Below are 14,222 nucleotides of genomic sequence, written 5' to 3' on the forward strand. Positions count from 1 at the left end.
CTGGCGAGTAGCAAGGAACTTCGACCGGGTACGGTACGCCTGATTAGGCGGCGCGAACACGCGCGAAAGCTGTTGCTTCAGCTGATCCCAAGTGGGAAATGCAGCGTCAACAGACGTGCCGCACGTTAGTGCCCATTCGCGAGCGCGACCTCCAAGCCTGGAGATAGCCAGCGCCACGCGCTGATGCTCAGACTGGAGCAGGGCCGATCCCATGGCCATCTCGACCTCACGGGTCCAGAGAAGGAGATTCTCTCCATCCTTCCCCTCGAAGGTTTTTACGCTCACCATGAGCGGTTTCAGTCTCATAGACTCTTCACGCGTCATCGACGCCGCCGCCGTTGCGGCGCTCATCTTCTCTTGGACATGCTCCAAGAGCGCGTTCTCGTAGCGGGAGAACGATTCCAGCCTGGCAGTGACCGCCTCTGGACCTTGCGATGCAAGATGAGCCACGCCCTCCGGGCCAAGCAAGGACATAAGCTTAGTAAGCCCGTCCTGCTGCGCCGGGGGCAAATTCGCGAACACGGGGTGTTCCATCCTCGCAGAGGATATAGTCAACCGACTCAGGAGCGGGATTGACTACAAGTGCTACCAAGTGCAGCGGGGCTGCCGTAGCTTTAGCGTCAGAGGAAGACGTTCGACTCAAAGAGTCACTAATACTAAGTTCCTTATCCAAAGGACACTTACAGCCCAAGACCAGGGCTCAAAGTTAACACCTTAACTTTTATGCTTCAAAACCAGAAGTGATTTATTTACTATTATTGCGGCCAAGCCGCCTAGGGGTAAATGTATCTCTTTAACTATCTAGCATAGTTAAACCTAATCAAATGCATAACGTGTGGCTTTCAGCCAACGTACTGAGAGACCTTGTTAACTCTCCAACTTATGTACTGAGAGTTTGTTAACTCGCCGGGTACTTCGTACCCCTGTGTGTTCCACACCATGTAACCCCGCTACAATGGCTTTCTTGGTCTTCGGCACTGGTCGTACAGAGAGATTTGAAAGCATGCGCTTCGCAGCTTCGTAGGTGTAGTCATTGTCCAATAGCTTGACTATGTTCTGCACACTCGTAGCTGGAGCTAGTGTACCTTGAACGAGCTTGGCGGCGTTTTGCTTACCACGCTCGACTCTCTGTTTCTTCTAAGTGTGTCCCTGTTTCTTTCGAGTCTGAGGGCGCCCTCGCCTCTTTGCGCTCTTCGACAAAACGGAAACAACCCAGAGTGAGACGACTCAGATGAACTACCGCTGGCATGTTGACACTTCAATGTCCGCTGATCGTCAGCAGGAGCCGATAGTCTCTGACCAGAGCTCTCCTGTGTGTGGAGTACGACGCAGCTGGCTTCCGTGTGAGATGAGGTGTCTATAGGTGCACCTGCTGTAGCTGTAGGCACAGGTGGTGTAGCTACAGATACAGAGAGGTATTGTCCGGCTTTTCTGGTGCACGATCCTCAGTGTCTTGCAGCGTGGCTAGATCGTCTAATGATTCGTGGGTATCTGCGCTGGATAGCTCATCTTCGCGTATCGTTCCACCTGCATCACGATCACTCCTCACAGTGTTCTTTCCTCGGCTAACAATCGGCGCCACTCCATCCTTGATAATATCTTCGAAGGTCTCCAAACCTTTCATCATCTCTTTGAACACGAGCGTTCTGTTTCTGCTCATGATGTCGGCAATGCTCTTGCCGTGCTCCAGAGCATGCGTGAGCTTCATCGATCCATTTAGAACTTGGTGACGTCTTGACGTTAAGGCCGAATCGCGAATTCGAAAACTTGTGCACGCGATCTGCCTCTTGGGTGCGTCTTCTTCAGCAGCAGGCTGATTTAGCTTGAAAGACAGCTTCCAACGTGGCGCAATGTAACGAATGGGAATCGCTGACTTAATCTCCATCAAACGCCAGTACATGACGTGACGACAGGGTAGTAGCATGGTTCTCATGAACACGCAAGAGCACCGATATAGCTAGACACACTGTAAAAACAGCTAAATATTAAAACAAGAAAAAACGTTAAAAGGCGTACCACCGTGTCAGCGTGATACGACGCAGCCGGGTCTCCACCAGTAAGAACAAACAAACTTGAATGGATTTTCTGCGTCTCGTAATGTGTTGCTCAATCCTTAGAAAGCCAGTACTGCTCCTCCACCATTTGGTATGCGTAGGGACTCACCTCGCTGGCCAGGTTTTTCAGCTCATCGTCCGCTCCATCGTACCGCATTTGACCCACATCTGTAATATTCTTGGCGTACTCCATCTCTGCAACGGCTTGCAAGAACATCAGGGTATTAACACTTTCATCAAGCGCCATTTCAGGTTTTAGCACTTCCTGTATGAGCGCCCACGAGGTTTCGAGTCTGAACATCAAATTGAAAAAGAGCAAAGCTAAGATTTCAAATAATAGGAAAACGTAATATTCTTGATTTACGAATCTGTTATTGGTGTGGTTGCCGAGGTGCGGAACATCCGAACGAGCGTATAGAGCCCATCGCTCTTTCATAGAGTCCCATTTCTTCATGAAGTATTTTACTTTTACAAGGGGGGGGGGCTCCGGGACTGGATCGTTCTCCACGACATGCACACTATCCAATAAGAAGTATAAATACTTCAGATACTTCGTGTATTCTCCCGCGGATGATGCCAGTCGCATCGTGTTTACAGCATCTTCCACTTGCTCTTTGTCAAAACTCGACGGTCTTGAATGATTCAGGGATCAAGCGCTCCGGAAAATCGCAAACTCGAGCGGCTGCTTCATGTGCACCTTTCGCTGCAATCGCAGGCAACACCGGAGCTGTAGGTGGCTGCAAAGCGGTCTGGAACAGCCTTGGCAGGCCAGAGATTTCTTGATTCCGCTTTCTAACCGAGACGGATGTCCGCTGGCGGAAGATCTGGTGCGTTTCCGCTTGGTACTCATCCATGTACGCGAGGAAAGCGTCCCGGTCTTCGTGCCATTCGACGTCAATGGGCAAACAGACCCACGTAGTGTCCTGTGGGACTTGTAGCTCGGGCTCACTGTCGATCATGCTTTACTTGACTCCAACCTAACAAGCACAACAAAATTGCGTCAATACGTATACAGCCCATCATGAACCTCAATTCAGTTCCCCTTATAGCCGTACACTGTTGCAGAAGTATCATCTCCAAAACACAGCTTTGTGCTGAGTTTGCGCTTTTCCGAAATGGACGGCTCAGAGCGAACGAGGATGGGTGAAAGGGGGAGAGGGTGTAACACTTTTCAAAAGGCATGAGATTTCAAATTTTGAAATAAATGTATTTTGTGAGCGTAAATTACAGATGTTGTACCGTGTGTTAGCAATTAGGTACGTTTCTACTCGGTACTCCGAACCAGTTCTTTAGATTATTTGACTATAATAGTATCGTCAAGCGTAAGGACCGCCGCCAAAGTGATTACAATTTTTCCAAGGGCTGCAATTTTAGAACAAATATTTTTGCGCAGCGACGTACGCGAGCGGCTTTTGTCTCCTATATGTGGAACATCACCTTTCAACCAGTATGGCACATATGTTTTCGTTAAAAGCCCAGTAATAACCACTAAATGTGATCAGCGAACGACGCCGGTTAAAACGTTAAAACCTGCTCTAAAATGTTTAAATGTGCAAATAAACAGCTTGCTTATTGTAAAATGTTAATCATTTCAAAGAGGTTGGATCAACCATAAGTGTCCAGCCGCGCTACTATTGGCGGGGGCGCCCTTCGGCATCACCGCGGTTGGCTTCGCTCGCGATTCAAAAATTGGATGTACTGATAGGTGCAGTGCTCGGCTCGGTGGTGCTGGACTTGCACCCGCTGGCCTCTGTCGGATGATCGCTACTGCATTTAACTTATGCCAGTAGCTATAATGTAATTACAGCAGTGTCGAGCGGTTTTAGGAACCTTTTTTACTGGGAGGTAGGTAGCGTAAGCTAGCCATTGGGAAGCCCAACGAGGATTTATTTGTCGTCAACTGAGTCAACACTCGTGTAACCTGGTATATGTGCACACAAAATTATGAATTCCACACAGCGAGTTAATAAAAAAGAGGATTCGATTGTTCTGTACACAGTCGAACTAATCTAGGGTTGAGTATGGTGACCCAAAATACGTCCCCATCCAGAAAAAAAGGCAACACTGTCAGCACGCTGTTGATCTTGCGTTCGTGATGACTGTATGGAAAGCCCAAGGCACAATTTTAAAAGGGGTGCTCCTTTTACTTGAAGGCTCCCGTATGCATCAGAATGGAGGTTCGAGCATGTATATGTTGTGTTATCACGTGTTTCTGATGCAACAAAGCTGAAGTGTTTTCCATTATCACCACTCTACAGGAAAGACAAACTTGCTTCGCTTCGGCCCAACATTTTCAAAACAAAGTGGAGCATGGATGTTCAAACGGATGGATACTGGAACCCTCGTCCAGATTGCACTGTATAATTGATCCACACGAATATCATACCACAATGTTACCTCCCATACTCAACGTTGCACAACGTATCTGGTTCATGCGAAATTTACGATTTTGATTATATGTGAACATAATTTAATCGAACCAGCTCAAGTATTCGATTGAAGTCCCACCTACGCAGTTTAAAGCCATCATACTCTCTAATTATCAACTCTAATGTTTTTTCTTTACTTTTATTCTAGAGAATGTACGCTAATACTTTTGCAATTGTCGTATACCTCCACCTCCTCGGGTCGGGTAGTCCGCGGCTGTTCAGGGGGTACGGCCTCGTTCAGTGGCAGGAACGGTTGGTAAGAACACTTAAAATATAAGTTTCTTTATTGACATGGCTTCCACTTGAGTAGAAGGTGGAAAATATAAGACTGAGAGCTAAATGGAAGAGAGGTATAACACATTCCCTTCCTCACCGCTTCTTTTACACTCGAAGGACGAGTTCGCTTCATCTGACATCCGCCCTCGTAGGACAACAGGGAGCTCTGAGAAGGGGACTCGATTGCGCGAGACACCTTAGTCCCTCGTCGAACAGGTCTCAGCGTTCCGAGACCACTCTAGAGGGCAACTCTAACGGCCTCGACAGGGGGCACGCAAGCCGCCGAGTCTAGAGGGTACCAACCTGACAGGGCGGCGTGACGAGGAGTAGCAACAGGACCTCGGGACGCCCTTGCCTGTGGTATGACGCCTGGAATGACCCCCTCGTTCCCGGGTACGGGACATCCTCCCCGACTTGGCGTTTGCCATCCTCGGCGAACGGGGTCGCAATGTTGTTCCATTAGGTTATCCACCATGGCTTCGGCGTTCGTCAATTGGAGGGGCAGATTGGACGGGAGCGCTTGGGGTAGTCTTCGGTACCGTCGCACAGTAAGTCGGGGTCAGCCGATTGAAAGTCGTGCAACCCTTCCATGTCGTCGTCGGCCCGTAAGCATTCGATGTTCAGAGCTTCAGCTCGGCTGCGTGCAGAAGCGTTTCGGCTGGTACTGGAAAGAGTTAGGTTAACCAACACTTTAGGAGAGACGGTCCGCAACGGACTCCATTTGTCGTATTGGTGACAAGTGCGCGAAATTACCCCAGTAATTACCACGATAAGAGTGTCAGCAAAACACCAGCATGTCCACTCGAGACAGTCGTTAGTAGCCAGCAGAAGCAGTAGTACGGCACCGACACCCACATGCCCCACGAGTACAAACTCAACCAGGTCGAACACGTTGGTCGAACTAACCAGCAGATAGCTTCATCAACAGTCAAGAGGCGCATCCATGTAGCTTTGGAAGCGTCCCAAGAAAGCGTCCCAGTAGCGTACGCTCCAATCCCTAGTGCGAAGGAGGACATCAGGGTTGTAGTTAGAGAAAGTCACCTTGCCGACGACCCACCAATTCCGCAGCATTCGTCCATATCGACCATACTTCTCGCCCCCTTTCAGTAGAACGATGGGTGGCACAGCAAAGAGCGTACTCAACACCATAAGCGTACGTAGCACCTCGGAGTTGTCGTAGCTCACTAGCTTGGAGCACGTCCCGGTATAGTGAAGCACAAACATCACAAATATCGCAGCTCATCTTCGAGACGCGCCTGGGCTAGAAACTCCCTGGCAACGCTGCGTAGATTAGTCGTTAAGGCCCATACAGTTATAGCGCCTACGTACACTGGCCACAGCTCCCAGTGGGTGTACTCGAATAAGGCACTCACTTGAGTTCCCATGGCAGAAGAGGAACACCACACGAATAAGAATGAAAGTCTCCTATCGAGTCGTCTCTTCTCGAAGTCAGTCGCTCTTTATCGGTCTTAGTCGTTAGCCATCAATCAAGCTTTTGGGAAAGGAGGCCATCGGTTCTTCGTCTCTTGCGAGAGTCCATCTTGCACCCAGTGAGGGGTTTTCGCAGAAATCCCCAGAGAGACGGAACTGGAGGTCCAGGTCCCAACGGCCAGTCTTTCAGCTCATTCGGCAATTTGCCTCGACCCAAGCGACTTCCTCCGACACTCCCTTCTCTCCCCGCGACACCGACATGGGCCCTTCACACGGCAAGGAGTCCCGAAAGTGCAAGGGCGTCTGAAACGTGGCGTCGTCCGACTCCGACAGTCTCTCCCCCAGCAGTCTCCGGCCGCCGAACGTTTCTGAAACATCATGCGGGGCATACTAGCGATTAACGCGAGCTCCGTTGGCCTCGTAGTGTTGGACTCCATCGCTGAGGCAATTTTGGACGACACAGGGAAGGCGGCGGACGCCTTGACTGGGCCAGTGGTGATCATGCCGAAGCCGTCACGCCAGCTCGCTCGCGGAAAGCCGCCTCGACATCCGCGCTTTACTCAAGACGGTCGATTCCCTCTCAAGAGTGTTAGTACCGGATCCGCTAAGAAGAAAGCGCAGTCAGAGAGCCCTCGTTCCGGCAAGAAGCGTCAGAATCGCCCCTGGTCATCGTATGCGCTGCCGTTCAAGTTGGCGGACACGACTCCTTCTTCGATAGTCGATGACCTCCAGAGGATCTACCAAGAACCGTACCAGCTCGCCTACCCGTGGCGAGGCTCGAACCTGTGGGACAATCCGCAGGAATTCCCTCATGTGAAGGCATCTCACTGGCGTTTCTGGAACGAGAACCGTTCTATGTAGGAACAAAGTGGAGCACTTGATCCAAACAGCTCGAAGCCGAACAGCCAGCTCACGGACCGAGCCCGGCTCTCGGTTTGCTAAATTTGAATTCTAAAGACGAGCACGAGCCACACGAGACTCAACCCACGCCCAGAACATGTCATCACATGGAAGAACCCAGGGGTAGCCACAGAGAGGGTAGATGTCATCCCGGCTCTCGGCCTTCTTACGACAGGTCGTGAAGTCCTTAAGAGGGATTCGGTGCGGCACGAGAAGCACGCACCGGGCTGTCTCCAAGTTGTCGGCGAACAACTGCTCCTTCTGGACCAGGGCACCTTCGTAAATGCCCTTAGAAGTGCGCCCCCGACAAACCCACGAGGAGCGACGACAAACTCCAGAAAGGGGTCAGCCCCAGAGCTTTCCTCGGGAGGCCAATAACCTCGAGAGTTGATGACAGCTCCCTGGTTGTCGGGTGCCACCACCGGACCCTCACACATGCGCCGGGGTAGTTTGAAGGTCCTCCTGCTGCTAATCAAGATCGTTCGTGATCTCCCCTGGCTCGTGGATGGCACCCTCCTCTTTCTCTTCATCCGAGTAACCGAAAGGGTTCCGATAGGAGTACCCAGTCTGCTTCTCCTCGCGGAGTGGAGACTTCGAAGCCGTACGCTTCTTAGAGGGCTTGGCGTCTTCGGCTTTGGCGGCCTTAGCACGCGCACGATCCTCAGGAAGCGAGGGATGTTTGCGATGTTTATCCTCCTCGTCGTCGCCATCTTTGGGAGTGACCTTAGCCTTGCCGACAGGACTCTCAGAGCGCACAGACGTCCTGGGACCGTGATCACCGTGATCACTAGCGAGCGAGTGCACGCTTTCGTCGTCGTGCTCGCTGAGCACAGGAGTGTGCCCTCCCACGTAGCCCACAGGAGCATCGTGAGTGCTCCAAAACCGGCCTCGTCCTCGCTGCCCGAATCGAACTCACGTTCAGCGAGCCGCGGGTTCGGTTGTCTGGAGAGACCGAAGGTGACGGACTGCGGCGCTTGCCTGCACATTTGCTCGCAGCCGCGTCGTCAGATGAGCCGATCGCCTCCGAGGCCACCTTAGTAGCCTCCTGAAGTGCAGAGCCTTTGCCGCGATGCTTAGTGCTCTTGGCTTGCGCCTTTCCGGCAGCAGCCTTAGAGCGTGTTTTCGCACCGCTGTTCGTGGTGCCACGTGGCATGCGAAAGGTCGATGTGGAGACCAAGAAGAAGAGCGCTCAAAAGCTGCTCGAGGCTCTAACTGTAAAGAGAGCCTCCGCCGCGTTCGCGCAGCCAAGGTTAATGAATTACGACTTTAAGAATGAGAATTTGTGACGTACACTGCCTCATTCTGATTGGTCGGTAAACGGAACCTAAGTGGGGGGAATGTTATGGGTACGTAACCCCAAGTGTACCCCTAAGTTACATGAAGTGTGACACGTATCTGGTACATGATACTAGCGTCGTCAGAGGTCAACCATTGGCTGATGACATAGCTTTACTATAGGTGACTTATAGTTTGTATATTTAACTGAAGCTTACTCTACCTATAAATACATTCAGTTGATAACTTACCTTAAACTGGTCACTTTGCTCCCTTAGACCAGGGCCTGTGAACTACTGTTCACTGAGAGTTTGTACACTCTCGGGAGCCGACTTACCTACCGTCACACATTTTGACTAGAAAATGTCAGCGGAAAAGTCCCCCCTAATGACCCATTTTTGCAATGTAAATGGTCGCTGACCGTAACAGATATGGTGACCATTGGGAGCCTTTAAAAAATATAGCAGATCCCAAATGTCGCTCGCACAAATCCTGTAGCAAACTATGGGGGTAGGTCGCACTAAATCGCTCGCATTTTGAAGAGAGCGTTTTGGAGTCTCTGCAAATTGCGACATCACAAAATCAAATGACGACGTCAAACCAAATATAAATAGACATCAGAGCGCGCGCCGCGCGGACATCGTTGTACAGCTGTAATACCACCACAACAACAAACATTGCAATGGTCCGAGAAGGGGGTGGACCACGCCTGAGACGCTGTACATGCTTAAGCTTGTAAAAAGCGTAGTTTAGGAGGGCGGCCGCGCTGACATAGACGCCACTAAACCGTGTAGCTCTTGGAAAACTCGGCTAAGAGCCTCGAACAAAGCAGGTGGCAGCGACACCACCGCTACAAAGCTGCCACAAAGCCCTTCTTCGTAGATCTTCTGCTACACCGCTCCTTGAAGCTACTTCTAAGAAGATGCAGCAACAAAACCTTCCTACAGCGGCGTTGGTGCGTAGCTGATTTTGTCGCAAACGCAGTATTCACTGCCATAGGCGAGGTTCGAGCGTGGCAAATTTGTGTGATTTTCTCTTAGAGATTTGAATCGCAAATATCGTCACAAATGCACTTGTTGGCTATCGCATTTCTGCACGCAAATGCCTATTGAATTGTGCTTTGCGTCATTTTCTGAAGGCCCCCAATGGGGACCTTCAGAACAATTCGACCGTTTTGTATTTTTAAAACGGACAGTTCTCGGCCGACTAGGTTTTCGATTCCATATCGGTTTTTCATCTTCACTTGGAAAACCAGAGAACCAGTTTGGCACCTTTCTGGAGCTCGGCTCCCGATAATGAAGCGCAGTGGTTTCGTTGAAAGGTCGCGAACGAACATGTTCCTGACTCCTCAAATGAACCATTATAACCTCGAGAATTTAGTTCTCGAGGTTTTACCGGCTCGCGGAGGAACCTTGTCTTCGTTCCAGTTGAGGGGCTCGAATGTCGTTCGATCACAAGAGAGTCCTGAGACCCCCAAACGATTGGCGTACGGGCTGAAGCCCGAGAAGCGTAGTTCTCAAACATCGAGAGTTTTTTTGGGTTGGTGAATGAAGAGGAAGAAGATAAAGAGAATTGGAAAGAAGCATACATCGATTGACTGATTGACGTACTTGCGAAATGAAATGGGTAGGCGGCTCACTAACTGACTGTGGCGTTTGATATGGGTGAAGAGTGTGCCGATGCTACTTGATGCGATGTGGTGTGACTTCACGAAATGTTGATCTTAGTGAGGCCGTACAGTTTGGCATCGATTTGACAGCAGTTGCGGTAGACGTTGAGTTTGAACGGTGTGATCATCACTACATCTCCTGGACGTGGAAGCTTGGGGTCGTCGATGTTCACTTTGATAAGCGAGACAGAGATGAGGAATTGGTTTGCTTCGAATGGGTCGTCCTGTTGCGCCTGCTTGAAGGCCTGAGGCATACACTATGTGAGAGTGTAGCGAGATGTTCATGCTGTCTATGGTTGATTACCTGCTGTTGCTGCTGCAACGGTTCTGGCGCCTGACATTCGCCAAAGTAGAGTCGTAAAAAGCGTAGACCTCGGACTGTGTCGGACGCCATCCAAAGAAGACGCGCCTTGATGCGCACGGACGCGCACACTTCCTTGTCGTTGCCGTCGCTGTGCATGATAAACTCGCGCAGATCTATTTGGCAGCAAGTACTCCCTTCGTTAATAATCTAGAATAGTCGTTGTGATGCATGCCAAGCTTTAACCCGGTTACGTACGTACCGTCGACTGTATCGAAAATCATTCGGCTGTGATTCTCGATCGTGCTCTCGAGCCTTATAGGGGCGACTGGTAGCTCATCGTTGGGTGATCGTTCATGGCTAACACTGGATCGTGCTTCATTGTCGGCGTAGACCGAGGCTCGATCATCACGTTGTCTGGTACTTGCTTGTCGACTGCGTCTTTGTCGCGCTGTTTCTTTGGTGGCATTGCTGTCGGAAGAAGAGAATCCTGGCTCGGGCTGAATGGAGTGTGTGCTCTGTGGTCTGTTCACGCGTTTGCTCCTGAAAGGGACAAGGCGATCGCAGCGGAAAGCATGGAGCATCGAAGCAAGATTTTATATGATGTTGTGAGCATCAGTTCTTAAACGTTTGCGACGAGGACAATGTCGTGCAGCATAGCTCAACAACGGTATGCCTGTCCCGCGCGTCGTACCTCACTTGGAGAACCAAACTTATTTCGCACCGTTAGGACTGAGCAATGCCCAGTAGTTTTCGAGACTGTCCGAATCGTTGAGGCGAACGTGAGCATGTACAAGTGTAAGTTTGGTCGCTAGCTTTCCGAGTTGTGGGCTGTTGTTAGCCGGTTCCCAAAGCTACAAGAATTGCTTGTGTTGGTGTCAACAGCTTCACGTGTTGGGCACGATTTATGGTCTTCAGCGCTGAAGAACGGCGAGAGCGACACAGGCTCGCTGTTCAACGTAGTCGAGCACGTGAGAGCACTGAGCAGAGAGCCGAAAGACTACGCCGACAGCGTGAGCGACAACACCGTGCCCGTACGGCTATTGGTTGCAAGGATCAATGTCAATCCAATGGGGAACCGCATCAAAGCTGGCTAGACGGTGGTGCTCCGACTCTCCGTCCCGTGACTAAGATTACGAAAGAAGAGGTTTTACATCGATTAAGATTGAAACTTGGGCCGTCCGGACTCGATGATGCAACATGCGCCGTGTGCGACTGTATGAAGTTGCGCAAGTCGATGACCATGGTTTCAGTTGGCGACGATTGCGATCGCATTAAGCAGATGCAAATACTGCTGTCGAGTACCGACGAGCACTTGCCGCCACGTTTAACAGCCGAGTACGACTGCTCGGGGCTGTTTGCTTGTTTAGGTGGAATGTTGCTGTCAAAACGCGGTGTTCATCCAGCTGGCTACATTCAAGTGTGTGGAGAATGCAATACCAGCTTAGCGAAGCAGTTGCTGCCGAAATTTGCTATCAAGAACGGGTTTTATGTTGGTTCGCTGCCGAGTCATCTCGCCAGTGCTACGCTACCGGAGCGTTTCATGACGCAGACTGTCTCGATCGTTGCTGTGACGCGGGTTATGCGCGGTGGCGCGCAATCCGCTCGCACTGTCTCGCATTCGACTCGATGCCGGGCCCCGCTCTGACGCTGTTGCCCACATCGGCCCGCAACATCAGTTGCTACCGAATTGTGATGGCAGGTCCGTTCACTACCGAGCAGCAAGCTCGCATTCGGCAAATGCACCTCGTTCGTCGTCAATTGGTTGAAGATTTACTGGCCTTCTACTGTGAGTACAACGCGCTGTATGAGGACGTTGCCATTAATTGCTCAGGTCTAGCGGTTGAAACGGAGGCAGAGCACTTAATTTCCGAGGAGATCGATGTCGACGTTGACGTCAACGATATCGATGCTGAGAGCAATCGTGTGGGCAGCGTCGCTAGGAGTTGTGGGACCGGTGGAGAGACCGATGTCGTGGAGCATAGCGTGGTGTTTATTACGGACGACCGCGAAGTCATCACGCAGGACATATCACCTACTCCAGTTCAAGTTGTTGAGCTGCCGACCCAAAACACATCGCAGCCTCAGTTTTTGGTTCGACACTCAAGTCGGTTTGCCGGCAAGAAGAATTTGCTGCTCGCGCGCATGTTCCCACACCTCTTTCCGTACGGTAGAGGTCATCCCAATGAGCAGCGGCGGATTCCAGTATCACTAGAAGCTTGCATCCGTCATTACAGCCAGCTGAGTACGCGACGATTCGCTGAAGACGAGCTGTTCACACTAGTGAGTTTTGACCATCTCACTCTCCAGCGCATGTATCTGCATGTTGCGCTCAAATGCCAACGCGATCCTGCCCGATTCGAGCGGTACAGTGCCATCTTCGAAGCCTCGTTGATAGAAGCGCTCCAAAAAAGAGAGCTGCACCGCCAAGGTCGAGCGACAGCGATACACGACGACAGTTCCGGTGACAGTGACTTCTTGAAGACAGTTGAGATCAGCAGCGGTGTTGTTTGGGGGAGTGACGCCGAGCGGGCACAGTGTCGTCGTCGCGCATTTGCCTACCAGGCCAGGTACGGGCAGCCCGCTCTCTTTGTGACGCTCACGCCCAACGTTGCCGAGTCGTTTGTAATGGCGCACGACACGGGCATCTCGTCAGTCGATACACTCTTCGACTCCAATCTGGCTGAGCTGCCCAGACGGTCAGCACTCCACAGTGCAAGTCTACGCAACGATGTTGCATCCGCTCGACTGTTCATGCACAATATGGATGCTTTCATCGAGCTCGTGCTCGGCACGCCTCCTAAGCAAATGAAGACCAAAGCCTTTGCCGGACTCTTTAGTGACGTCAAAGCCTACTTCGGCGTTGTGGAAACTCAGGGCGGTACATTGCATGCTCATTTCCTCATCTGGCTCGCCAATGCACCACCGAACACCGACGCATTTATCCAAGCCACAGCTGAACACGGCGATCAGTACTACCGCGACATCGCAGCTTACGCCCAGCACCTCGTTGCCGCTTGACGTCGCAGTGAGCTGCCATTTTTGCGGGCACTCGTTTGACGACTTGCAAGCGCTGCCGATACCACCTGAGGCGTACGAGAGCCCAAACGCATGTCGAGGCAGTGCTCGAGCAGAACCATTGCTCGTTCAGTGTCCTCAATGTGCCACCAAGATGAGCTCTCAGCACGTGCTTCGACGCGCTATTCTCCAGCAACGACCATCGACATCGCCTCCACAGTTGCGAACGTATTCGTCGGAGGAACTCAACGCTGCCGTGTATATGGAAATCAACTGTCGAGGCAGTGTTGGTGCAGCAAAGGCTGCAGTCTTTCATCGAGACATGATTTTAGCGACAAGGGACAGTGTCGACGACACGTGCGGTGAGTACTTGCGTACGCTGAATGCTGTACCAAACCGTAGCGAACAGCGTGAAGACGACGCCTTCTGCGACGACAACGTAGCTCAAGCTATCATGACGTTGCCGCCATCGGTCGAGGATGAGCGCTGGACGCCAAACGCTACCGCGTTCGCGGTGTCAATGCTCGTTTCCATGCTGAATCTCCACTGGTGGTCGCATGTCGGAAGCTGCTTCAAAAGTAGCCGCGTTTCCGCTCCAGGACAATGTCGGTATCGTTTCCCACGCGTGCGAGTTGCCAGCACATCATGCACTAGCGCTGGTGTCGTGCTGGCAAGGCGGCCACCGTTCGAATACATCAATGGCTACAATGCTACCATGATGCTGGCGTTCAAGTCCAATCATGATATCCAAGTCTTAATCGGCGGCTCGAGGCGCTCCTGCGCATCTATTATGCCACCAAGTATGCTACCAAAATACAAAATGAGGTCGACGCTGTCACGGCCGTAGCTTTAGCAGCTTTCAAGCGTCG

This window comes from Phytophthora infestans, genomic scaffold, assembly GCF_000142945.1.
Source record: "Phytophthora infestans T30-4 supercont1.6 genomic scaffold, whole genome shotgun sequence".
Lineage (NCBI taxonomy): Eukaryota > Oomycota > Peronosporomycetes > Peronosporales > Peronosporaceae > Phytophthora > Phytophthora infestans.